The 6,890-nt window shown below is 47.2% G+C and overlaps 1 long non-coding RNA gene across 1 annotated transcript; it reads left to right on the top strand.

Annotated features, from left to right (window-relative positions):
* The first annotated feature begins 471 nt into the window (after positions 1-471).
* Positions 472-6,675, top strand: LOC142829789 (uncharacterized). Its single transcript, XR_012904576.1, has 3 exons — positions 472-597; positions 1,045-1,232; positions 4,415-6,675. It is a non-coding gene; the product is annotated as an uncharacterized LOC142829789 (long non-coding RNA).
* Positions 6,676-6,890: the final 215 nt, after the last annotated feature.

Genomic DNA, 6,890 nt, shown 5'->3' with positions numbered 1-6,890 from the left:
CAACCACCTAACCTCAAGATGATTCTTACCAACAACCACAGGACATACCACACTAATACCAACCCTGGTACCTTCCCTTGCAACAAACCCCGTTGCCAGCTTTGTCCACATATTCACTCTGCTGATACCATTATTGGACTTAACCAAGTGAGTTATAAGATCAGGAACACACATTCCTGCGCATCCAGAAATATAATTTATGCTATCACGTGCCGAAAGTGTCCGTCTGCTTTGTACATTGGACAAACGTCTCAGACACTTTGCCAAAGGCTCAATGCCCACAAAAAAGGGAGTTACTCACCTCATGCAGTAACGAGTGTTCTTCGAGATGTGTGTCCCCGTGGGTGCTCCACTGTAGGTGAAGGGTTGCCCTGAGCCGCAGATCAGAGGTTTGTGTAGCAGTTTCCCCTGTTGAGCCACGCATGCCCAGGATGTGTCTCGAGCCCTTCCTGCCTCCTGAGGAGCATGGCTCAACGCCCTCCCTTTCAGTTCCTCGTCTCCGCCCGAGAATTTTGACTCCGAGCAGAGGGGAGGTAGGGAGGGTCGTGGAGCACCCACGGGGGGACACATCTCGAAGAACACTCGTTACTGCATGAGGTGAGTAACTCCCTTTTCTTCTTCGAGTAGTGTCCCTGTGGGTGCTCCACTGTAGGCGACTACAAAGCAGTATTCAATGTAAGGCTGGAGGGAGCCGGAGTCATTGTTTAGCAGTGGTAGAGAGTACTGCTGTGGCAACTGCTGAATCACTCGAGTTGTGGAAGGATAGCGCAGTGTTTAGCTAAAGTATGGTCCAAAGACCATGTTGCTGCCCGGTAAATGTCTCTTAAGGGGACGTTGCCGAGAGAGGCTGTAGAGGCAGCCGTGGCTCGAGTGGAATGCGCTCGTGGTGGGCATTGTAGCGGTCTATTGCCCAGAGAGTGGCACTTAATTATGCATGTTGATATCCACTTTGAGATTCGTTGCGATGATATTGGTGTTCCTTTGGATCGTTCAGCAATGGAGATAAAAAGTCTCAGATTTACGAAATGGTTTTGTTCTTTCTAGGAAGAAGGCCAGAGCCCTCCGGATGTCCAGAGTGTGCAGGCTGGCGTCTGTCTGCGAAGAATGCGGTTTTGGGAAAAAGGTAGGTAGTACGATCGGTTCGTTGAGATGGAATTCTGTACAGACCTTTGGCAAAAACGTGGGGTGGGGTCTAAGTATGACCCTATCCTTTGTGAAAACTGTGTAAGGAGGTTCTGGCAAAATGCAGGACAATGTAGCACTTTAAAGACTAACAAGATGGTTTATTAGATGATGAGCTTTCGTGGGCCAGACCCACTTCCTCAGATCAAATAGTGGAAGAAAATAGTCACAACCATATATACCAAAGGATACAATTAAAAAAAATGAACAAATATGAAAAGGACAAATCACATTGCAGAACAGAAGGGGGATGCGGGGGGGGTGGGAAGGGGGAGGAAGGAAGGTAAGTGTCTGTGAATTGCTGATATTAAAGGTAGGGAGAGTGGGATGTTTGTGAGTTAATGGTATTACAGGTGATAATTGGGGAAACTGTCTTGGTAATGGGTGAGAAAGTTCAAAGTCTTGTTAAGTCCCTGGTGGTAAGTGTCGAATTTTAACATGAATGATAGTTCAGAGGATTCCCTTTCAAGTGCAGATGTAAAAGGTCTTTGTAGCAGAATACAGGTGGCTAAGTCATTTAGAGAGTGTCCTTTCTGGTTAAAGTGGCAAGAAACCGTTTTCTCTTTGTGATCTTGTCTGATATCTGTTTTGTGGGCATTAATCCTTTGGCGAAGTGTCTGAGATGTTTGTCCAATGTACATAGCAGACGGACACTTTCGGCACATGATAGCGTAGATTATATTTCTGGATGCGCAGGAATATGTGTTCTTGATCTTATAACTCACTTGGTTAGGTCCAATAATGGTATCAGCAGAATGAATATGTGGACAAAGCTGGCAACGGGGTTTGTTGCAAGGGAAGGTACCAGGGTTGGTATTAGTGTGGTATGTCCTGTGGTGGTTGCTAAGAATCATCTTGAGGTTAGGTGGTTGTCTATAGGAGACTATGGGTCTGTCTCCCAGAGCCTCTTTGAGTATGGTATCCTGTTCCAATATTGGCTGTAGTTTATTGATAATGTGTTGGACAGGTTTTAGTTGGGGGTTGTAGGTGATGACAAGTGGTGTTCTATTGTTGGTTTTCTTGGGTCTGTCTTGAAGTAGATGGTTTCTAGGTATTCGTCTGGCTCTTTCAATTTGCTTTTTTGTTTCTCTGGGTGGGTAGTTGAGATTTATAAATGCTTGGTAGAGATCCTGAAGCTTCTGGTCTCTGTCAGTGGGGTTAGAGCAGATGCGGTTGTATCGAAGGGCTTGGCTATAGACGATGGATCGTGTGGTGTGTTCTGGATGGGAGCTGGATGCATGTAGGTAACTGTATGAGTCAGTGGGTTTTCTGTAGAGAGTGGTGTCTAATTTTCCATTGTTGATTTGTACGGTGGTGTCCAGGAAGTGGATCTCTCGTGTAGAATGGTCCAGGCTGAGGTTGATGGTGGGGTGTAGGTTGTTGAAATCTCTGTGGAATATCTCCAGTGTTTCTTGGCCATGTGTCCAGATCATAAAGATGTCATCGATGTACCGTAGGTAGAGGAGGGGTGAAAGGGGACGGGAGTTGAGGAAACGTTGTTCTAGGTCAGCCATAAAGATGTTAGCATACTGTGGGGCCATGCGTGTACCCATGGCTGTGCCGCTGATCTGGAGGTATAAGTTGTTCTCAAACCGGAAATAATTGTGGGTGAGAACAAAGTTACATAGGTCTGCTATCAGGTTGGCAGTAGTGTCCTCTGGGATAGTGTTTCTAATTGCTTGTAATCCGTCTTCATGTGGGATGTTGGTATATAGAGCTTCTACATCCATGGTGGCAAGGATGGTATTATTGGGGAGCTTATCGATGTTTTGTAGTTTCCTTAGGAAGTCAGTGGTGTCTCGGAGATAGCTGGGGGTATTGGTTACGAAGGGTTTGAGAAGAGTGTCTACATAGCTGGATAGACCAGTAGTGAGCGTGCCAATACCAGAGATGATGGGACGTCCGGGATGCCCAGGTTTATGGATCTTGGGAAGTAGATAGAACAATCCTGGTCGGGGGTCAGAAGGTGATTCTGTGAGGATTTGTTCCCGAGTAGCTGTGGGGAGGCTTTTAAGGAGACAGTGTAGTTTCTTTTGGTAGTCCAAGGTGGGATCAGAGGGGAGAGGTTTGTAAAATGTGGTGTTCGAGAGTTGTCTGGTTGCCTCCTGGTTATAGTCGGCCTTATTCATAATGACCACAGCACCCCCTTTGTCAGCTGGTTTGATTACAATGTCCAGGTTGTTTTTGAGACTCTGGATGGCATGGTGTTCAGCGCGGCTAAGATTGTGTGTCGCTTGTTGTCGTTTGCGAATAATGTCAGTCTGTGCGTTGTTGCGGAAGCTGTGTATATAGAAATCCAGATTGTAATTCCGACCGTCAGGGGGAGTCCACATAGAATTATTTTTCCTTTGGTGTTGGTAGGGGGGATCTGGTAGGTCAGATTGATGTTCAGTGGTGGTTTGGAAATATTCTCGGAGACGGAGGCGGCGAAAAAAAGCCTCAAGGTCACCACAAAATTGTATCCAGTTTGTGGGGGACGTGGGGCAGAAAGAGAGACCCCGGGACAAGACAGACTCTTCTGCTGGATTGAGTTTGTAGCTGGAGAGGTTAACAATATTATCCGGTGGGTTGAGGCATTTGCTGTTGTAGCCAGTGGTATGGAGCAGGTTAGAAAATTTATTGTCTTTTCTTTGTTGTAGGGAATAGAAGTGTGTATAGTAGATTTCTTGTCTGGTGGAACAAAAGTCTTGCAAGGTGTCAGTTGGTGTGGATGTTTGTCTTGAGATGAGACGATCTAAGTTAGAAATGTCATTCTTGATGGTATTCTGTTTCTTGTATAAAATACTTATCAGGTGGTTTCTTAATTTCTTGGATAGTGTGAGGCAGAGTCTTTCACTGTAGTCAGTGAAGTATGTTGATCTTAGTGGATTGTTCACTTTCAGTCCTTTGGGTACGATGTCCATTTTCTTGCACTTGGATAGAAAGATGATGTCTGTCTGTATCTGTGCGAGTTTCTTCATATGGTTGATGGATTTCCATTCCAAACGGCTAAATGTAGTGCCTTGCATGTAGAATAGTGATAGAGATGTAGCCGTGTTAGTCTGGGGTAGTTGAAGCAAAATGCAGGACAATGTAGCACTTTAAAGACTAACAAGATGGTTTATTAGATGATGAGCTTTCGTGGGCCAGACCCACTTCCTCAGATCAAATAGTGGAAGAAAATAGTCACAACCATATATACCAAAGGATACAATTAAAAAAAAATGAACAAATATGAAAAGGACATAAGGAGGTTCTGACATTAATGCTCCGAGTTCGCTCACCCTCCTGACGGAGGTGATGGCTAAGAGGAAACAGACTTTCATGAAAAGGAAAGGAAGCAGTACTGTTGCCAGTGGCTCAAAGGGAGGTCTGGTGAGGCAATTCAAAACAAGATTTAGGTCCCACAAAGGGGGTGGGGCCTTATGTGGTGGGTACACATTCTGGAGTCCCTTGAGGAATCTCTTCGTAATAGGATGGTTAAAAATGGAGAAGCCGTCTACTGAGGTATGAAATGCTGCTATTGCAGAGAGGTGTACTCTTAGGGAGGAGATTGACACTCCTGATGCTTTAAGGTCCAGAATGTAGTCTAGGATGGTATTTAGTGGTGAGGCACGGGGCTCCACTTTGGCTCGCTGACACCAGTGACAGAAACGTGTCCATTTCTGTTGGTAAGTTTTCCGGGTAGACTGTCTCCTGCTATGGAGGAGGACATCTTTTACTCGCTGGGAGCAGCGCTCTTCTACCTCAGAGAACCAGAGAGAAGCCATGCATGATGATGCAGGGTATTGAGTTGTGGATGCAGTATCCTGCCGTCGTCCTGAGATAGTAGGTCTATCCAGTATGGCAGTGGATGGGGAGGCCGGACCGCTAGCCTGTGAAGGTATGGGTACCAGGTTTGGCGAGACCAGATGGCGCAATCAGGATGACTAGGGCTTTGTCTCTCAGGATCTTGCGCAGAACTCTTGAGATGAGCGGTATGGGAGGAAAGGCGTAGTGTAGGGGGGCTGTCCATTTGATTAGGAAGGCATCCCCCAGAAAGTGTTTGCCAAGTCCCACACGTGAGCAGAATTGGGGACATTTGGTGTTCTGGGTAGAAGCAAAGAGGTCTATCACTGGCCATCCCCATTGGTGGAAAATTGAGTTTGTCACCTCTGTGTGTAACTCCCATTCGTGGTCTGCGGTGAAGTTTCGGCTGAGGGAGTCCGCTTTGGTATTGTTCACTCCGGGCAGGTAGGATGCTATAAGGGTGACTTGGTTGCGGATGCACGAGTTCCACAGGCGAATAGCCTCCGCACATAAAGAGCGGGAGCGGGCTCCACCCTGTCTGTTTATGTAGAACATCGCGCAGATGTTGTCCGTTAGAATGCGGACTGTGTGATTGGCAATGTCGGAGGCAAGGTGTGCACAGGCATTCCTTACTGCTCTCAGTTCGAGGAGATTGATATGTAAGAGTGTCTCATTTGGGGCCCACCTGCCTTTAACTTCGTGACCGTCCATATGTACCCCCCCAGCCGAGCAGGGAAGCATCTGTGGTGATTTGGATAGTGGGTTCGATTTGTTGGAACGGAACCCCCGCCAGAAGATTGTTTGGCACTGTCCACCATCGTAAGGATGCGAGCACGCCTGGTGGGATAGTAACCGTTTTGTTTCGAGGGTGTCGTGATGGGATATAAATGGTTGCAATCCAGAGCTGAAAACATCGAAAGTGCAGACGAGCATGGTGGACTACGTAGGTGGTGGAAGCCATGTGTCCCATTAGTCGGAGGCATGTAAGTACTGTGGTGGTAGGAACTGTGAGCATCCTGTTTATAATTTCTTGCATGGTTGCAAAGCGTTGCTGAGGTAGGTATGCCTGGGCTGTAACTGAGTCCAGGCATGTGCCAATGAACTCTATATCTTGAACCGGGTGCAGAATTGATTTGTCTTGGTTGATTAGAAGGCCTAGACGACTGAGGAGGGCCGTGGTCATATGTATCATAGAGGCGGTTTCGGCGTATGAGGATCCCTTTAGAAGGCAGTCGTCTAGATAGGGAAATATGATGACGTTCTGCCATCTGAGATACGCCAGTACCTTCGAAAATACCCTCGGAGCTGATGAAAGACCGAAGGGAAGAGCCTTGTACTGGAAATGGTCTAGTCCCAACGTGAAGCGTAGGTAGCGTCTGTGGGGGGGTGGATGGTTACATGGAAATAGGCATCTTGGAGGTCGAGGGCTACGAACCAGTCCCCTCGATCTAGCGCAGGAATGATTGTGGAAAGAGTGACCATCTTGAAACGTCTCTCTTGAGAAATTTGTTCAGTTTGCGGAGATCCAATATAGGTCTCCAACCCCCTGTTCTTTTCTCGGTCAGGAAATAGTTCGAGTAAAACCCTCTCCCGTGGAACTCTCGGGGTGCCCTTTCTATAACCCCAATGACAAGGAGCCAATTGACTTCTTGTTTTAGAAGGGTTTCGTGAGAGTGGTCCCTGAAAAGGGACGGGGTAGGGTAGTGACGGGGTAGGGGGAAGAAATAAAAGGGATGGTATAGCCCACTCGAATTATCTCTAGGACCCAGCGGTCCGATGTTATGGAATCCCACTGTGGGAGGAAGGCACGCAAACGGTGGTTGAATAGATGGCCATGTTGAGGTGCTAGATCGAACGGGAGGTCTTGCAGACCCTCGACCAAATGTTCAAATTTGCTGCTTAGATGGTTGGTTAGCCAGCGGGCAGGCTTGGTTGGGTCG

The sequence above is a fragment of the Pelodiscus sinensis genome, chromosome 6, assembly GCF_049634645.1.
Source record: "Pelodiscus sinensis isolate JC-2024 chromosome 6, ASM4963464v1, whole genome shotgun sequence".
NCBI classification, from domain to species: domain Eukaryota; kingdom Metazoa; phylum Chordata; order Testudines; family Trionychidae; genus Pelodiscus; species Pelodiscus sinensis.
The sequence above is the reverse complement of the archived record's forward strand: the minus strand, read 5'-3'. Positions and strand labels throughout refer to the sequence as shown.